General features: G+C 39.1%; 1 pseudogene; it reads left to right on the top strand.

Moving 5' to 3' along the window:
• Window positions 1-16,878: 16,878 nt before the first annotated feature.
• Window positions 16,879-17,338, top strand: LOC123387274 (annotated as a pseudogene).
• Window positions 17,339-17,836: the final 498 nt, after the last annotated feature.

The following is a 17,836-nucleotide window of genomic DNA, read 5'->3' as shown; positions in this document are numbered from 1 at the left end:
TAATACTCATTATGCAGTTCAGGCAAAGAGACACATATATATCATTATGGAAGAAAGCATTTTGTTGCATTTGGAATCACCCGAAAATTAGTGACGCCAAATTTAACAGCAAGTTCCAAATTTAGTGAGCTTGGAGTTCCCTTGCCTCTAGCAACATACATGTTCTAGTCTGCTACAGAGTTTGGGGGTGAGAGCTCTTAGTTTATTATTGGTTGTTGTTGTTTTATCTTCTTTCCCTACAGTTTTTATAGACATAGGAACAGAACTTCTAATATCAATATACTTCCAACTCCTCAAAATCTTCAAATGATTTGGAAAGAGAAGGTTAACTATTTACTTAATAGTGATCTTAATACCAGTTTTATTAGGGCCCAGCAAACTTTTTCTATAAAGGGTCAAACAGTAAATGGTTTAGGCTCTGCTGGCGAGACAGTCTCTGTTAGAGCTACTCAAGTCTGCTTTTAAAGTGTGGAAGTGTGAAAGCTGCCACAGACAATAAGTAAGTTAATAGGTGAGGCTGTGTTCCAATAAAACTTTATTTACAAAGGCAGCAGATGGGCTTTGAATCCCAGGCTATGGATCCCAGGCTATAAACCTAGGATCCCAAACCATAGACTGGGATCCTAGGCTTAGAGTAGCCCACGATCTTACAAGTCTAATTGTTTTTGAATTATTGCAATTTGCCTGCCACTTTATCCCAACCTAAATTATCTTATTCAATTCTCCCAGGAACCCTTAGAAGTGGAAAAAAAGGGGGGGGGGGGTTGGACAGATCAAGTGGACAAAAATTAAACATGTAGCAACTTACAGAGAAATTACAAGCAATAAATAAATAAAACCCAAATGGTTTGTTTACAAGCTTTCATTCTGCATCTCACTCTGCCTGATACACAAGGCCAGAGCACTTATGGAAACTTTAAAATAACACTTTCAAATATTTTTCATTTAAATGGATTGTAACCAGAGATAATTGGTTTCAAAAGCAGTAACTTTGAGAGAATGGAAGACTGAATTATTGACCAAAATACTTAGAATACAGAGCACTGAGCTGGCCTTTGACCAGTCTTCTCATAAGAATAGAAAAGAAGGCTAGAGAATGCATGCCCATCTGATACTTCAAAACAGTAAGGATATAATTAATAGCTAGACTGGGTATAAAGTCCTTTTAAAAACTGTTCCATCAGTTTTATATTTAATCTGTGTTTTAGCATTATGAAATTAAATCCTAACTACTATGGTTATAAGATAACTCTCTTGGGACATTCTCACTTCTTAAGCTGCAGCATTATATATTGCTAATCTCAAGGTTATGATGTATGTTTTACTTGTTTGTTGTAGGAAAGTATATTTATTCATTATACAGTTGATAGATGATATTAAGTTTAATTTATTCATAGACTTTATACTATTTAATCATCTATGACTATGAAGAAAAATGCCTTCTTTCTCTTACATAGTTGTGCAAATAAAAATTATAATTGTAACAGAATCTTTTTAAAAATAATACAGAACTTTACCATTTTCTCATACTCTTCCTACTAATTTCTCTTATTCCAATACTTGTTGATCTGTATTGAGAATATCCAGGGCTGGTCACCTTTGAAAGATCTGCTTTGAAAATTCCGACTTGCAGCATTTTTTTTTTTTTTAATGGTGGGTGGAATGCAACCATATCCTGAAAACTTCACCTAGATACCTGTCCATGGAAAGGATAATATTCCCTACGGGGTAGTTTTTTTTTAATTGGTCTTTTAACTAAAAACGTTGTAAAGGGAAATTTTACAGTGTCATATCCAATCGTAATTAGAAACCATGGCTTGAATTTTCTAGTTGGAACATCACACAACACTTTTAGAATAGTGAATTGACCACAGTTTTATTATTCTTAAAAAAAAAAAACTATTAGAAAATGTTCAATCAACTTGATGAAAAGGGAAATGCATAATAGGTCATTAAGCAGAAAAACGAATAAAAGGAAATGGGTTGTTTTTAATTAACACAGTGGTGCTATGTAAAGTGGTCATCATTAGAAAGGATGGAAATGGTGTCATACTTGGTATGAAAGCCTTGTAATTTGGGTCCAAATTAGCCTAGGAACAAGACGGAAAGGAGGCAGATACTACTCTTCTGTTGGTAGAAATCCTGCATCCCATTAAGTTGCTGATGCTCTGGCATCAGACTTCAACAGTCCTAAATTGAACCTCTAATGATAACTGTACTTTAAAAGGTAACTCCAAGGGCACCTGGATGGCTCAGTGGGTTGAAGCCTCTGCCTTCAGCTCGGGTCATGATCTCAGGGTAGTGGGATCGAGCCCCGCATTGGGCTCTCTGTTCGGTGAGGAACCTGCTTCCTCCTCTCTTCTCTCTGCCTGCCTCTCTGCCTACTTGTGATCTCTGTCCTTCAAATAAATAAAATAATCTTTAAAACGTAACTCCAGGGGCCCCTGGGTGGCTCAGTGGGTTAATCCTCTGCCTTCGGCTCAGGTCATGATCCCAGGGTCCTGGGATCAAGCCCCGCATTAGGCTCTCCGCTCCGCAGAGAGCCTGCTTCCTCCTCTCTCTCTGCCTGCCTCTCTGCCTACTTGTGACCTGTCTCTGCCAAAGAAATAAATAAAATCTTTAAACAAAACAAAACGTAACTCCAACCCAATCAACACTTAAAAAATAACTCCATGGGCACCTGGGTGGCTTAGTTGGTTGAGTGTCCGGCTCTTGATTCTGGCTCAGGTCCTGAACTCAAGGTCCTGAGATTGAGCCTTGCATTGGGCTCCTTGCTCAGCAGGGAGTCTGCTTCCTCTCTCCCTCCTCCTGCTGGCACTGTCTCTTTCTCTCTCATGAATACACTCTCTCTCTCAAAAATAAATAAATAAATCTTTAAACAAAGAATAATACCAACTCTATTAGTCAGGATACTCCAGAAAAATGGAATCAATAGGATGTGTGTGTGTGTGTGTGTGTGTGTGTGTGTGTGTCTAAAAACATATATGGAAATTACATACTGGCTCAGTTGATTATGGAGGTTGGCAAGTCCAAAGTCTATAGTGTGGGCCAGTAGCCTGGAGACCCAGGAAAGCCAGTGGTGCAGTTCTAGTCCAAAGCTGGACAGGCATAAACCTAGGAGAGCCAATGTTCCAGGTCATCTCAAGGCTGTCTGGTGGAGAATTTTCTTTTGGTCAGGGAGGCCAGTGTCTTGTTCTATTCAGGCTATTAACTGATTGAATGACTGCCATCCACATTATGGAGGGCAATTTGCTTTATCCAAAGTTCACTGATTCAAATGTTAATATGATCCAAAAACACCCTCCAAGTTGACACATAAAATTAACTTTCACACCAAAGATACCAAAGTCGGAGGCAGGAATGTATTACATATAGAATTAGCTGCAGATCCCAGAGATAAAATATACTAGCTGTCTGACCTTAGGCAAAGCACCTACTCTCTCTAAAATTCACTTTCCTCATTAGTGCCTACTTCAGAGAATGGCTATGAAAATTAAATGAGAAAATAAGGATAAATGCACTCAAACAGGTCCTTGCTACTAACAGGGCTTTTTAAATATAATTTTAAATTTCTATTATCAGAATTACTGAAGGAATCCTAACTGACAGAAGTGCCCACAGTACCCATTAAGTAAATAAAGCATTTCGAGAACTGACACTGACTGATCATCTTTACATTTAAATGAATTGCCTATGCCTTGGAGGGAGGAGGAAACATGGAACTAGGATGGAGAAGTAGTAATACATTTTTTTTCTGGACAGATGTAATATGAATTTGCACACTGAGATATGCTATAGCTCACCTGAAACACTCCATTCAACTAAACGCCATCATAACAAAATTTAAAGAAGTCAAGGGGAGAGAAGGCAGAATGCCTGTGAGGATAGAAGGTTACTGTAGGAGAACAATGTTCAAAGCCCTTCAGTCTAGAAAGGTGACAGCTTTGGTGGGAAACTCAATCAAAGTTTACAAAATCAAGAAAACTACAGAGTCACCTGTCTGAGTGACTTAGTCAGTTGAGTGTCTGACTCTTGATCTCAGCTCAGGTCATGATCTCAGGGTCTGAGGATGGAGCCCCACGTCAGGCTCCACGATCAGTGAGGAGTCTGCTTGAGATTCTCTCCCTCTGCCCCTACCCCTGCCTGCATGCAGGCTGTCTCTCTCTAAAATAAATAAATAAATATCTTAAAAAATCAAGAAAACTAGACAAGAAGTTAAGAAAATCAAGACAAAGGCAAACAAGCCCACACCTAGAAGCTGAACGAGGATGATATAAGCACAGTTCATTATGTATACACTCCATATGCAATACATCAGCAAATCTTGTTGGGCCATGGCCTTTCCAGTATTCTCCAAACCCAGCTATTTTTCACCACCTCCACGGTTGACCTTCTTGTCTAAGCCATGGTTCTCTCTAACCTGAGTTATGTCAGTAGCCTAATTCATCACTCCACTACCAATGTTGCCTCCTTACAGGGTTTTCTCAACAGGGCAAACGAACTGTTTAAAACCAGTCTTTTCTTAAAACCCTCAAATGATTTCCCATCCCAAAGCAAACACCGAGTTTCTTTAATTGGCCAACACAAGGCTGTCCAGTCAGGGCCCCGCATATCCCCCCACTTCATCCACTGCATGCAGCCTCCTTGCTTTTCCTTGAAAATACCAGGCCTGCTCCTTCACCAGGGCCTTGGCATCTCCTCTTCCCTAGACATGAGACTTTCTTCCCCTAGATGCTACATGGATTACTCCTCACCTTCCTTGGGGATTTGCTCAAATGCCATCTTTTCATTGAGGCCTTATGTGACCACCCAATTTAGAACCATCATCTCTTTCTCCCCAGACCCGAAATGCCACCCTCCCTCCTTTTCTTCTCCCTTGCCCTGTAGCTCACTTATCTCCACTTATTTTAATGTTTTTATTGTGATGATCTTTCCTTTGGAGTATAAACCCAAGGAGGGAAGAGATTTTTATCTGGTCTCCTCAGTGCCTGAAGCAATTACTCGACACAGAGCAGGTGCTTAATAAATGTTTGTTAAAAAAATTAATAAATATCTTCTAGCCAAGGTATGGAGCTCTGGAAGAGAAAAAAATATACATATGCAAACAACAACAACAGTGTTTGTGTATTCTTGGATGATTAATCCTCAGAGGGTTTTACTTCGATGTCAGGGTTTCTGCTATGCAAAGCCACCATGGCCTCCAGGAAATCCTTCTCCTTTGTGTCACTCTAAGATACAAAACACAAAGCTGAATAGGCCGCGTCATCGATTCAGTACAGCATGTTCTATGTTCTACTCTGACATCTAATAGTACCAGCGTTCTCATAATACCGCTTCTGCCCCACTTTTATCTACATTTTGAAAGGTGGCATTTAAAATGATAGGTCGCTTTATATCTATTCTCCTCCCTCTCCAAAAAGTAATCATGGGATAAGCACTCAATAGTATGAAAACAAGCACCATGGTAAATGCTCAAATGGCAAGGGGGAACGCCAAGAGGTTTCAGATTTCCCGCAACATGCCTATAGGCAAAAAAGAGGTTTCATAATCCAAATCCATTCCTTTTTGAATGCCTGCTGCCTGTGTAAATACTGCTTAGATAAATGGCTCCTTGTCCAATGTATTTGTTCCCCCACAGTTGTTAACAGTTCTCAGAGCAGTTGCTGCCTCAATCAGTACTAGGGGCTCTCTCTCCACTTACCAGAGTCCTCATACCCTACTTTTGTCTCCCATCCAGATGGCCTTCATTACAGAGAGAAATTTTGCCAACAGGTGCCTCCTGTGCCTGGAAATGCCATCTGAAATCCAAGGAAGAGATAATCTTCTGTGTGTGTTAGTGATGTGTGTGGCTTTAATTGCATGCATGGTTTGAGAAGCCTATACTCTGTTGACATATTTCTTGACATCCATAGGTTTACTTCCTGCTCTTAGAAAAATCTACCCAAATCATAGGAAATGAAATCTCATAATCTTAATTTCACTCTCGTAGGGCTAGATGCCACTTGGAAGAAAGATAAACTCCTTCATAAGCCTGTACAAACAGGTACAAGGAATACAAGGTATTCCTACAGAACAGTTGAAATGGAAAGAATAGGTTATTATAGAAGTTCTTGAGTATTCATTAGCAACTTTAACCAAGCTCATTCCCTCACGGACATCTTCTAAATTGCCAAGCAAAATCTTCCATTTCAAAATTAGTGTCTCCCTTCTCTTTCCAGAGTTGGGTTTTTTTGGTAGTTCCATAGGATGGGGTTCGTTGGTCGCGCTCTAAATCTGACTCCTAATTCCGTAGCTGAAGGTCACTGCTTTCACCACGTGCAAAACAACTGTTTTACTATGGAAAAAAACAAACAGACACTCAGCTCATTGATCTTAGAAGAAATTCCTGAGATGGTGGGGGGATCTGTCCTGACAAGAAATGATTTTAGGGCTTCAAATGATCCAAAATTCTTTCTGTGGCACACATTAGCGATAATCAGAGAGCGTTGCTATGGTTCAGTAGAAGTCAGCACTAAACTTCACAGAACTCTTTCAACCTTTCCTCTCTCACTGTGTAAATGTGAAAGTAACAATAAATCTTGTTGACAATTACTTCCACGTCTATTGGCAGGAAGTCAGCAGCAGTTTGAAGAGTATTGTGAGCAGTATGTGCAGTGGAGCCAACACCCATTAACTATCTCCCTAGTTTCTCCTGTGACTTATAGAACATGTTATTTTTCCCCAGCGAGCAACGCTTCCAAATGTTGAATTAGTAATATTAGCACCAAATACCACTAATTTGTCAGCTAAGCTGTGTTTTTCCATAGCGCTTACAGTGGGGTCCGATTACCCCTTTGCAACAACAGCTGAGCAAAGACGAAAATCTGAAGACATTTTATTTATATAATTTCGCCAGGCTTTACAAAAACACATTAAAACAGTCACAGAGGTGATTTAGTTACAGTTCAAAATACTCACCCAGACTACAAACAGAATCCTGACATTTCAACCTAAGCCTCTGACGAAGGTGGCATTTTGGCAGAACCATGATTATTTCTGAATTCCACAAACTAAGCTTTAATTCTTTATTTTTCAATGTAAAAAATCCTATGTTCGTCCTGAATAGAGCAATTAGTTGTTCTTCCTTTGAAGTTGTCTTGGAGTTTTATGAAGAACTAGGGGTGGATAGCTGTGCGGGGAAAGGAAGGAAAAAGGTATCTTGAAAACCCCACAAGTGTTTCCATCCGACACCACTGCCCAGCACAGGAGGCCAAGGCAGGATGCGTGTTCCCAGCTGCGGTGTCAGCTGCTCTGAGCAGAAGGGGTGGAATGCGTACTAGCTTGCTTGTTTCTAAGAGCACAGATGCTGCCGAAGTTTCAAATTCGAAAGGGTTTTCAGCGTCAATTTGGAGTCCTGCATGGTTCATCAGAAACTGTACTCTGAACTTCATTTAATCAAAATATCCCACCTTAGTTGGGCAACAGATCTCCCTTACAGATCTTTGAAAGCTAAAAGGCATGCAATTCCCTACGCCCTCACAAATATCAGCCAAGGCAGCAAGCCCCAGGGGGACAGAGCAAGGGGCTGGGAGAGCACTCAGCAATGCAGACTGCCCAGGGACTCCATGTGTCCTCAAACACCTTTCCCACATGGTTTTCCAGGGAAAAACCCATTACCTTAGAGAAATGAGTTATAAGGGTTTTTTTTTCTTTAAATATTTTGTTTCCCTATAACTAGTGAAAAAATAAAATTAAGATGATTGTATAACTTACTGCCCAGATCAGAACATTTTTGAGAATGCTAACAGGTGCTAGTATGTATGCCAAGAGGATGGGTGTAAATCAATGCCACTGGGGAAAACTGGAATTTGTGGACCTCCCCTACCCAAATAAATGCTGAGGTCTTTGGGGATGGGAAACATGCTCTTAGATGTTTGGGGATAGAAGGGAAGCTTAATTCTTTGCTCTTTGGCAGAGGACTGAGAAAAGGGATAGAGTGATCCAAATTTCCCCACACCCACAAGCACTCTCATCCAAAATTTAGCACAATACCAGGTTTGGGATCATATCCAGTACATATCTGTTCAGACCTAATGTTTGCAGACATTAAAATTTACCATCCTATGAGTACAACCTTATGAGGGCACTTGCTACTTTGGACTCCCCAAATCCATTTCCTGGTCATGGAGCATATCTGCTCTGTAGCTTTGAGAAGAGATTTGAAATCTGTAGATTTGAGAAGCAGAATGAGAAAAGTGCTACAAATACAGGCTTTGGGTCAGTGTCACACATCCTTACTCTCTACATGACTTTGCAAGTGACATAACCTTTGTGAGTTTTCAGTTTACACTTTGGTAAAGTCGTGAAAGTACAGCAACCTTTCAGGGTTCTTACAAAGATTAAATGAGATAACTATGTGCATTTAATTGTTGAGCACAGGGCCTAGTACTTGGAGTTCAATCGGTAAACAACAGTGGTCGCTAATAACAATGTTATTCTCATCATTAAGTGTCAAGAGGAGTGGCCTCAAGTCTGTGCTGTTGCCTTGGATTTCTGTTGCCCAAAGTTAGCAGTCTTGGTCTTTTTGTCATTCTGTGGTTCAGTGTACACAAACTGTAGTTTCAACGTGGACGACAGTAGTTTACAAAACAAAGACTGCCTTGGTGCAGAATTGGTGCTCTTTTCCTTGCCTTTTTACTGTTAAACACAGATTAACTGATCAACCGTAAGGACTAGTCAGTTTCTTAACATTTACTTAATAGACTTACATCTTGGCAGCAGCATTCCCCAACTTTTCAAGTTCTGACGTGCACAGATACTTGCATGGTCACCTACTGGCATTTTTCCTTGTACAGTATTTCTTTGTGTAATTCCTTAGGAAGTGGCCCCAGAGAGTTTCAGATGATCCATCAGGCTGCATGTGGAAGGGGTTAGGAAAAGGCCCTATAGGGGTTCTCCATTCAGAATGGGAAGGGGAGTACGCTAACTATGAAAAATCTAAACAATTTTGCATGGTATGTGGTTTCAACTAGCTGCTCAGTTCTTTCCCAGATGCTGGAAAGCCAGAGAACCAATAGATCTTCTTTCAGCTGACAGTTCTTCGCACCTTGTAATGCCCTTAGCAAAACTGTTTATAAGTGGTGACAACATCTACAGACAGTTTGTTCATTGTTCTCGCACCTTCCCTTAAAAAAAAGCAGTATGTCCAAACATAAATTTGAAATAGTAGGTCTTTCTTACATGAGTCAAGTCCCAAGTGATGAAAATTCAAAACAGCAAGGAGAAGTGTGTTAAGGCCCCGGAACAGCTATGCCCAGACCTGAGGATGGCTTACTTTCACATGAAGGCAAACAACAGAGTCCTCTTTTTGTCACAGTTCACCAGTTATATGCATACAATAACATTGATTCATATGACTTTTATTAATTAATCTTCTTAAAGAGGTAAATATAAAGATTTACAGGACAAATACATCAAAAAGAACAGCAGCAGGATATCCCTTTCCCAGCCAGCCTCAAAATAAACCTTTAATTTACTAGCATCTTATAATCCTGATGACTCTGAAGGAGCAGAGAATTTTTCAAGGATAGAACATCACAGAACCCCTACGGGGAGGACAGATAGATACCTCTCATACTGACTTCCAAGCTGAGTTGATACAGGGAAGCAATTCATGTCTTAGTGTGTTATGTGTGTTGCAGAATAAACATGGGAACAGCTGAACTCTGACACAGGCACTTCAGTACCCCCCAGGCCCAAGACTATGCTGGGTGTGACAGGGTGGTGAGTTAGAAAATAGGACCTTAGGTCCTGCCTCAGAGCTGGTCACAGATTATGTATCCAATTGATAAACCCAATCAACTATCTGAACAACTAGATGTGATTTTTCTGTATGTGGATGTTGGGCAGGATTCATATTCTACAGTGGTCTTTGTTCTCAAGAAAATTCTTCATAAAAAGGATTTTTTTTTTAATTTGAGAAGAATTTTGGCAATATATCTAGACACAGGAGAAGTATTATATTATACTGGCATATTAACTAGCTCTTTTATTCACACAACTAGCATTTTTTTTTCTTTTGCCAGTCACTAGGCTAGAGCATCCAGATGCAAATTTAAATGAAACATATGAAGTGTGATCAAGGAAGGAGCCAGACGTGTAAGAAACAATTATAATGCAGTGTGATTACTGCAAAAGACCAGCACAGGGTGCCATGGTAGAATCGAACAAGACATGGCACATTCATCAGAAAGGAAAATTAGGTCCTGACCTTCAAAGATAGGTGGGAATTTCTAGAAGCAGGAAAAAAGAACTACTGGCCTGAAAAATTAAATGTGATAATATTATTATCTAATATTTTTTAGCCCAGCTATGTTTCAAGTAATAAAACTTTACAGATATCATTTCAATGAAGCAATCCACTGATGTAGGTATAATATATTTACATTATAGATGAGGAAGCTGAGGTACAGAGAAGTCAAGCAACTTGCCCAAGATCACACAGCTACAAGGTAGTGGAGCACTCAGGAAGGCTTAAATAATCATAACATCTTTATGAACAGGCCAGTGGTCTGATACAATTTAGACATTATACATGAGATTAAATAGCACAGAAAGAAAGTGTGCATCACCCAGGAGAGTCAGAAGTATATCAGTAATATATCACAGCATTATAATATTATGGTATTATTTACCAGCAGCACTAAAAGCCCACTTGAAGATCTCTGTGATGAATTTGAAGTGAAGCCATTCTGTGTGATGTTGGGTTTGTCTCTAATCTCTTTCAGCTGTATGGTTATGAACATAAAGTAGGCAAACGGTTGTAAAGAATCAAAAGTCATGGTTTTCCTCAAGTGAATACAATATAACAAGAGTAGGGTAGGGGGCTGAGGAGCCCAGTGTTAGAAAGATCACCCCTGTGCATACTGAAGTCATCACAAATGAAACCATGAAGTTGGAAGTAATACTGGAGAGACGGGCAATGAGCTATGTATGAAAATTGTTGTGCTAAGAGGGGATCACCCGGAAGTTAGTAGATGACAGCAACAATGGGGAGTAGCTGACAAATGAGATCAAACTTGGGATTTTTAGAGGGGAGGGGAGAGAGACTGATGTGAAAAGGGCAGGGAGGATCAAGGGCACCTACTCTACCTGCAGGCCAGTGGGGAGAGCACTGTGGGGAGAAAAGGAGAGCTCCCACTTGAAAGGGATGTAAGAAAAGCTGTCCTTAGAACAAAACCAGATTTTCATTCAAATGAAACTATGAAGGGAAAATTTAGAGATAAAGTTGGGAGCATAGGATATTTCCCTAATATTACATTAGAATCACATTGGAAGAATGGCAGGAGTTTGCAGGAAGGATATGGGATATAGGTGAGTTTGTGGGGATTAGAGTATGGTAGAAAGGGGTGACCTGCACCCTGGGCTCTTGAGGTAACTGACATAATCAGGAAAAAGTATGATGGGTTCAAGGCAGATAGTGGTAGAAAGACTTGTGATGGGAAAGGTAGGTTTCTGGGGCTTCCTTTTCTAACCATGAAGATGGAAGCAGAAATCTGTGGGAAGAGGGCTCTCTCAGACTCAAGAAAATTCAAATTTACTACAGTATTCCAAACTGTTTTCACTGAGCTTATAGTAAAAGAGAAAATTCATCTGAACTGGAAGGTAGAGCAATCCTTCTAAGTTCTTTAAGTCCAGAAGAATAACTGAAAGAGATGCCTGCTACTCAAAGCTGAATATGGCAGGAGCTGCAACCCCCACGGGAAGGGCTCGCATCCTGAGCCCGACAACCTGCACCCTCTATGCTTTACGTCACTTCTCCAGTAGCAACCCCTCCTTGCTGTACATACTTTGTCCATTTCCCTCTGCCTAAAATAAAGGCAAGATTGTTACAAAATTATTTATTCCATTTGCTTTTTTTTTTCCAGTTGCTTTTGTTTTAAATTATCCAAGAATCAGAGGTTACTCCAACAGCAAACTAAGAGAATGGAAGAAGGATTAATGACACTCTCTCTAAAGAACAACGGATCAGATTCTCATCCGAAAGACAATGGTCGTGGATACTACTAGGCAAGTGGAGAAATTTTAACATGAAGAAAATAAAAAGAAACAATCCAGAAGAAAACAAAAGGTCAAGGAATTGTCCTATCCTTTTTAATGCTTGGGGCCTCTGTTGAGCAGGGAAACATTGAAATAGACATTAGTGTCATCTCTTGCCTCTGCCTGTCCCATTTTTGTTGCTTTATCTCCACCTATAACTTAGAAAGAGCAATTATAAACAAATGGGACCCAGCATGAGCACCTCTCTGCCAGCCTCTCAGGGTCAACTGTCTCCTCCCCAGTTCCTGCACCAGCAGAGTGATGCATAGCCCCTGGATGTCAGCATGAGGAGGAACCAAGGAGGCAAGCGGCCTGTGATTTAAACCCATGCCTGCCTTTGTCCGCTCCACGTGGAATTGCATCAGGAAGGGAGCCTGGACAAAGCTTTGCTACTTTAGAATACAGGAATGGATATGGGATATATGATGAGCATACAGAGTAATTTAAAGGAAAAAAAAAAAGCGATGGAAATCATTTCCCATTATAATCCCCGTGAATTGCCTTACATCTCTAATATAGATCGCCTGGGAAATAATTTAAAAGCATTTAAAAATATCTTCCATTTTCTATTATGAGCCTTTGGATTTCCACAGTTTGAAAGAAGGAAGAGACTGTAGCTTAGAAAACTAATTACAAAACATAAAAATGCTCAAGTCTAATGGAATATATCAGATTGGAGGAAGATTCTAGCAAGGGCAGGCAGTATTACAAATGTACCCTGAATGAAAGAGCCACATCTGAAGCAGAGACAGCAGTCCTACCTAAACGTCTTGTTCTCAACATCTTTGTTTTACATTTTCTTTGTTCCTGTTGGCTTACTAATTAGCTGTGATTTTTTTTTAATGCCCCTTACAGTAGGTTAATTTTGTCTAACTCACCAGCAGGGGTTTTTGTAATACATAATTCACAGAGCAATGTCAATGATTAAAATTCTTTCATTAACACAGCACCTTAAAGATAATAAATATGAAGCATTTAGCTCCCAATCTATGGGTGCAGAAAGCCTAATTCTGTATGGAAAGAAAGTGCATGCTCAGATAACTTGGTACTGGAGAACAAAATGAAATCTGTTTTAGGGTACTGCAAACACAAAGTCAAATAAATCATAGAGCACTTACTTTGAGAACAATAATGTAATGGGGGGGGTTCAGATAAGGAATTCAAACAATGTACTTGAAGAATACAAAACAAGCAAGTGCTCAAGTGCTCTTCTCTGGCCCTGTTGTGGGCAGTTCTATGCCACTGCAGATGCTCAGCTGAACAGAGGGTCAACAACATGGCTTGGGCTGAAAGTCATCAGTGGTGCGGTGCCAAGTTGCTTTGGTCTCCATGTCCATTACTCTTCACTCTCCCCAAGATTTTTAACAGGTCTGATTTATCAGGATACAAGAAGAGCAATGCAGTAATTAGACATAGGGCATGAGATCTCATTTTGAAAAGTTTTTATAACTCTTAGAACATCTGTTCCTCTGAACTTTATCACTTCCTTTCCACCTACACTCAAATGATTCTTATATTTCATCGCTACGTGCAGGCTCTGTTTGCTTCCATGTGTTCATCCTGATACAAAAAGGATAATAATTGCAGATGCCTTGGCAACAGCAGCCAAGAAAACAGAGAATCTGATCACTAAATGTGATTTTGCTTAGAGCTCTTCCCCCTGATGGCTTTTTTTTCCTACTTCCCTTCTCCAAAGATGAATCAGATTCTTTTTTGTTTGGGGCGGGGGGTGGAACAGAGGGTATACATATATATTTGGGGAGGGTAGTAAGAACAATAATCACTTCTCCAATTCAAAATATTTTCCTGCTTTAAATATATCAACTGAGAGTAACTCTGCACAGAATTCCAAACAGCTTTATGTTCAGAGACATGAAAGTAAAATTAAAAACCACAAAATTGTCACCCAGTCCAAAGGTTATGGCTCAAATTTAACAGGTGGCCCTGACAAAATGCATTTTCTACTCTCAGCTATGGTTCTAATGGGTTTGTCTCTGGAACCAAAGTGCAGCATCAAACTAAACCCTCAATTGGCATTTTGCGCTAAAGAGACATAGAACCAAGTGAGAGAAGATGGTTCTCCAACATGTCATCCATTCAAGTAAATGGTCTGTCCACTTCAAGAGGGAGGTCAGCAGCAGGCCGGTCAGAGAGAATGTTCATGGCTTGTCCCAGCTCTGTAATTTGCCTGTGGCTCATTTCATAATTTCTATTTTTAGCATTTGGTTGCTCCCATCGCTCTCATAAGCACAAATAATTGCTCCCATTTTTTAAAAGAAAGAAAGCAGCAAATAGCCCTTTTAGTAAGGAGAGCCACTAATTTTAGCTACTAAAATTAATACTGAATACCACTAAGAGAAATTTGCTACTGATCAACACACTAACAGGAAAGTTGTAACAAATGGTTCTGTTTAAAAAAAAAATGATAGTGAGGCAAAGTTAGTTCTTTTAGCCCAAGCAGAGTTTTTAAACTAGAAGTGTTTTAATTTCACACATATAAACCAAAAATAATTGATTTTTTTTTCCTTGTTTCCCCTTACAGATTAAAGTCTGGGTAGCTTGCCAAGCTTGGTCAACCGATTACTGTTAACGATAACAGATGAGGTGGGTGCAGAGAGACTGATACCCGTAACTATTGGGCAATAGATACATATGATTCAAATAAATCAAGAATTTTATATGGATAGACAGAATCATAACTTGAGCATCTGAATTCATAGTTCTTCAATGTCACATAAAAGAGGATGGTAAAAGGCTAAGAGTAAAGCCTTTATGTCAAATCAATCACCTTCCTCCCACTGAAAAGATTCACAATTTGAGAATTTTCTTCTTCCTAGAGCATCCATGGCCATGTCTAACCAGATTGGTCTTATTGTCAAAAACTAGGTTGACTATTTGTCAGTCAAATACTCAAACCTCTATGTCCTGTGCACTCCATCTCCTCCACCACAGACAACCATATTAACAAGCTTCACCTTGGTTTTAGAAGTTGGAGTAAAGGAGGAAGCTATCTATATAGGGCCTATAGGTCATAGCCTTTCACCCTCACATCCAACCTTTCATACTAGGTATTTGCTGAGTTGCTACTATGGTCAAGGAGTTCATGGTAAGGACTTTGGATTTTTCTTTGAAATGGGAAGGGTTTTTTTTTTTTTTAATTCCAGTATAATTAACATAAAATATTATATTAGTTTCAGGTATATGTACAATAATTAACTAATTCTATACATTTCTCAGTGGTCATCATAGTAAGTGTACTCTTAATCCCCACCACCTATTTCATCAATGCCCTTCCTACATCCCCTCTGGTAATAGTTAGTTTGTTCTATAAAGTTAAGTCTATTTTTTGGTTTGTCTTTTTTTTTCTTCATTAGTTTGTTTTGTTTCTTACATTTCAAATATGGCTGAAATCAAATGATATTTGTCTTTTTCTGGCTGACTTATTTCACTTAGCATTACACTTTCTAGACCCATCCATGTTGTTGCAAATGACATTTCTTTCTTTTTTATTGCTAAGTAATATTCCATTGTACATATATGTACCGCATCTTCCTTATCCATTCATTAGTCAGAGAATACTTGACTGCTTCCATAATTTGGTTACTGTAAATAATGTTGCAACAAACATAGGGGCACATATATCTTTTTAAACTAGTAGAAATGGGAAGATTTTAAAATTGAAGAGCGATATGATCTGGCTTTAAAAGATCATTCTAGATGTGCTGAGTTGACAAGAATCTTTGTTGAGTCAAAGAGCAGTAAAGAAGACCAGTTAGAAGGCTAATGCAACAGTCTAGGAGAAAGACAATGATGGCATGGACTGGATGGAAAAGGGATACAGATTATGGAAAGTGGTCGGATTTGGATTTATTATAAACAGAATTTACTGATAGAATGATAGCGCGAGGAGAGACAGAAGTCAAGTTCATTAGCATATAAACTATTTTGAGAGGGTGTATGTGTGTTTGTCCAACTGACTGACCTACAGCATTTCTAATAGAGACTGCAAATATAACAGACCCTCAGTAATTATTTGTTGAATAAATATGGTGTCTCTACCTCCAAGGTTTTGAACAGAGAAACTAGATGAATGATGTTACTAATTACTGAATGTCCCTAGGAACAGCCACAGAGGCATGTTGTTTGTTTTGTTTGTGGAAAAGTGTGAATCAGTAGTTCAGTTCTGGGCATGTTAAATTTGAAATGCCTACAAGATATTCAACTGGAAAGAGCAAGTTGGTAGTACATGTCTGGAATGTGGAGAAAAAAATAGAGAATTATTAGAGGATAGCCCTTATTAGAGAAGAGATGATGTTTAGAGCAATGGGGAAGATGAGATCATCCAGGCTGTGAATACCAAGCAAGTTTAAGGATCACTTGAGTATGTATAGGTCACGTGAGTATGTATAGGTCAGGAAAACAAACTTTAAAAAAGCACAGAAAGAGGAGCCAATGAAATGGAAGGGAAACCAAGAGTGAGTGGTATCTCTGATACAAAGAAAAAAATGTGTTCTGAAAAAAGTGTTAAGCCACTGTGTCTAATGCTACTGATGAGTCCATTAAAAAAATATGAAAATTGATCACTGGACTTGAGACATACAGGTGAACAGTGACCTTGACAAAAGCAGTCTTAACAACCTCAGCATAAATTAGCACTAAAAAATAAGCTGGATCCCTAGCATCCAGAACAGTGCTAACACAGCAGGTACTCAACAGACATTTAAATGAATGAAGAGCATTATCATTCTATTTAAGGTACATTTAAAGTAAAAAATAAATAAGTAAATTAGTTTTATGAAGATGGTGCCAAAAGCTAAGAAGGAATCCCCCACCCCTCCCAAAGCCAAAGCCAAAGCAAAGGCTTTGAACGCCAAGCAAGCAGTGATGAAAGGCATTCACAGTCACAAAAAAAAGATCCGCCGGTCACCTAAGTTCCGACTACCCAATACTCTGCATCTCAGAAGGCAGCCCAAATACCCTGAAAAAAGCATCGCCAGGAGAAACAAGCTTGATCACTATGCCATCTTCAAGATCAGCCATAAAGGAAATAGAAGACAACATGCTTGTGTTCATTGCGGATGTCAAGGCCAAGCACCAGATCAAACAGGCTGCGAAGAAGCTCTACGACATTGATGTGGCCAAGGTCAACACCTTGATCAGGCCTGATGGGAAGAACTTCTTCTTCCCATCTTCTTCATATGTTCAACCGGCCCCTGACTATGATGCTTTGGATGTTGCCAACAAAATTGGGATCATCTAAACTGAGTCCAGCTGGCTAAATCTAAGTATAATTTTTGTCATCATAAAAAAAAAAAATTAAAAATGTTTTTTAAAGTGATTCACACATATCCCATGCTGGTCATGCCTCAAAAGGAGATTAATTTAGACCCTAAGAAGGAAAATGTATTTATCACATAAATCATTAGAAATATATGAAGATTTGGACCAAATACGTTTATCAGAGTATTATTTGTAATAATAAAATGAATAATAACTGAATGTCAAACTATAATAGTTAATTTTAGCTTACCCATATAATGGACTAGTAAGTAGCCATTAAAAATGTTCAATGGAAAAAAGAAGTTAAGCGTCCAATAGTATGGGTTGATATTATGTAATAGATCAAATGATATAATATGCAAATAAAAAGGAGGAATTACAATTATAAGAATAACTTGAATTATTTAAAATGTTTATATGGGGGCACCTGGGTGGCTCAGTAGGTTAAAATGTTTACATGAATTTGATGAGTATGTGT

The sequence above is a fragment of the Mustela putorius genome, unplaced genomic scaffold (assembly GCF_011764305.1).
Source record: "Mustela putorius furo isolate JIRA1106 unplaced genomic scaffold, ASM1176430v1.1 tig00003853_pilon_pilon_pilon, whole genome shotgun sequence".
NCBI lineage: Eukaryota > Metazoa > Chordata > Mammalia > Carnivora > Mustelidae > Mustela > Mustela putorius.
Note: the sequence above shows the minus strand (reverse complement) of the source record. Positions and strands in the feature narration are given on the sequence as shown.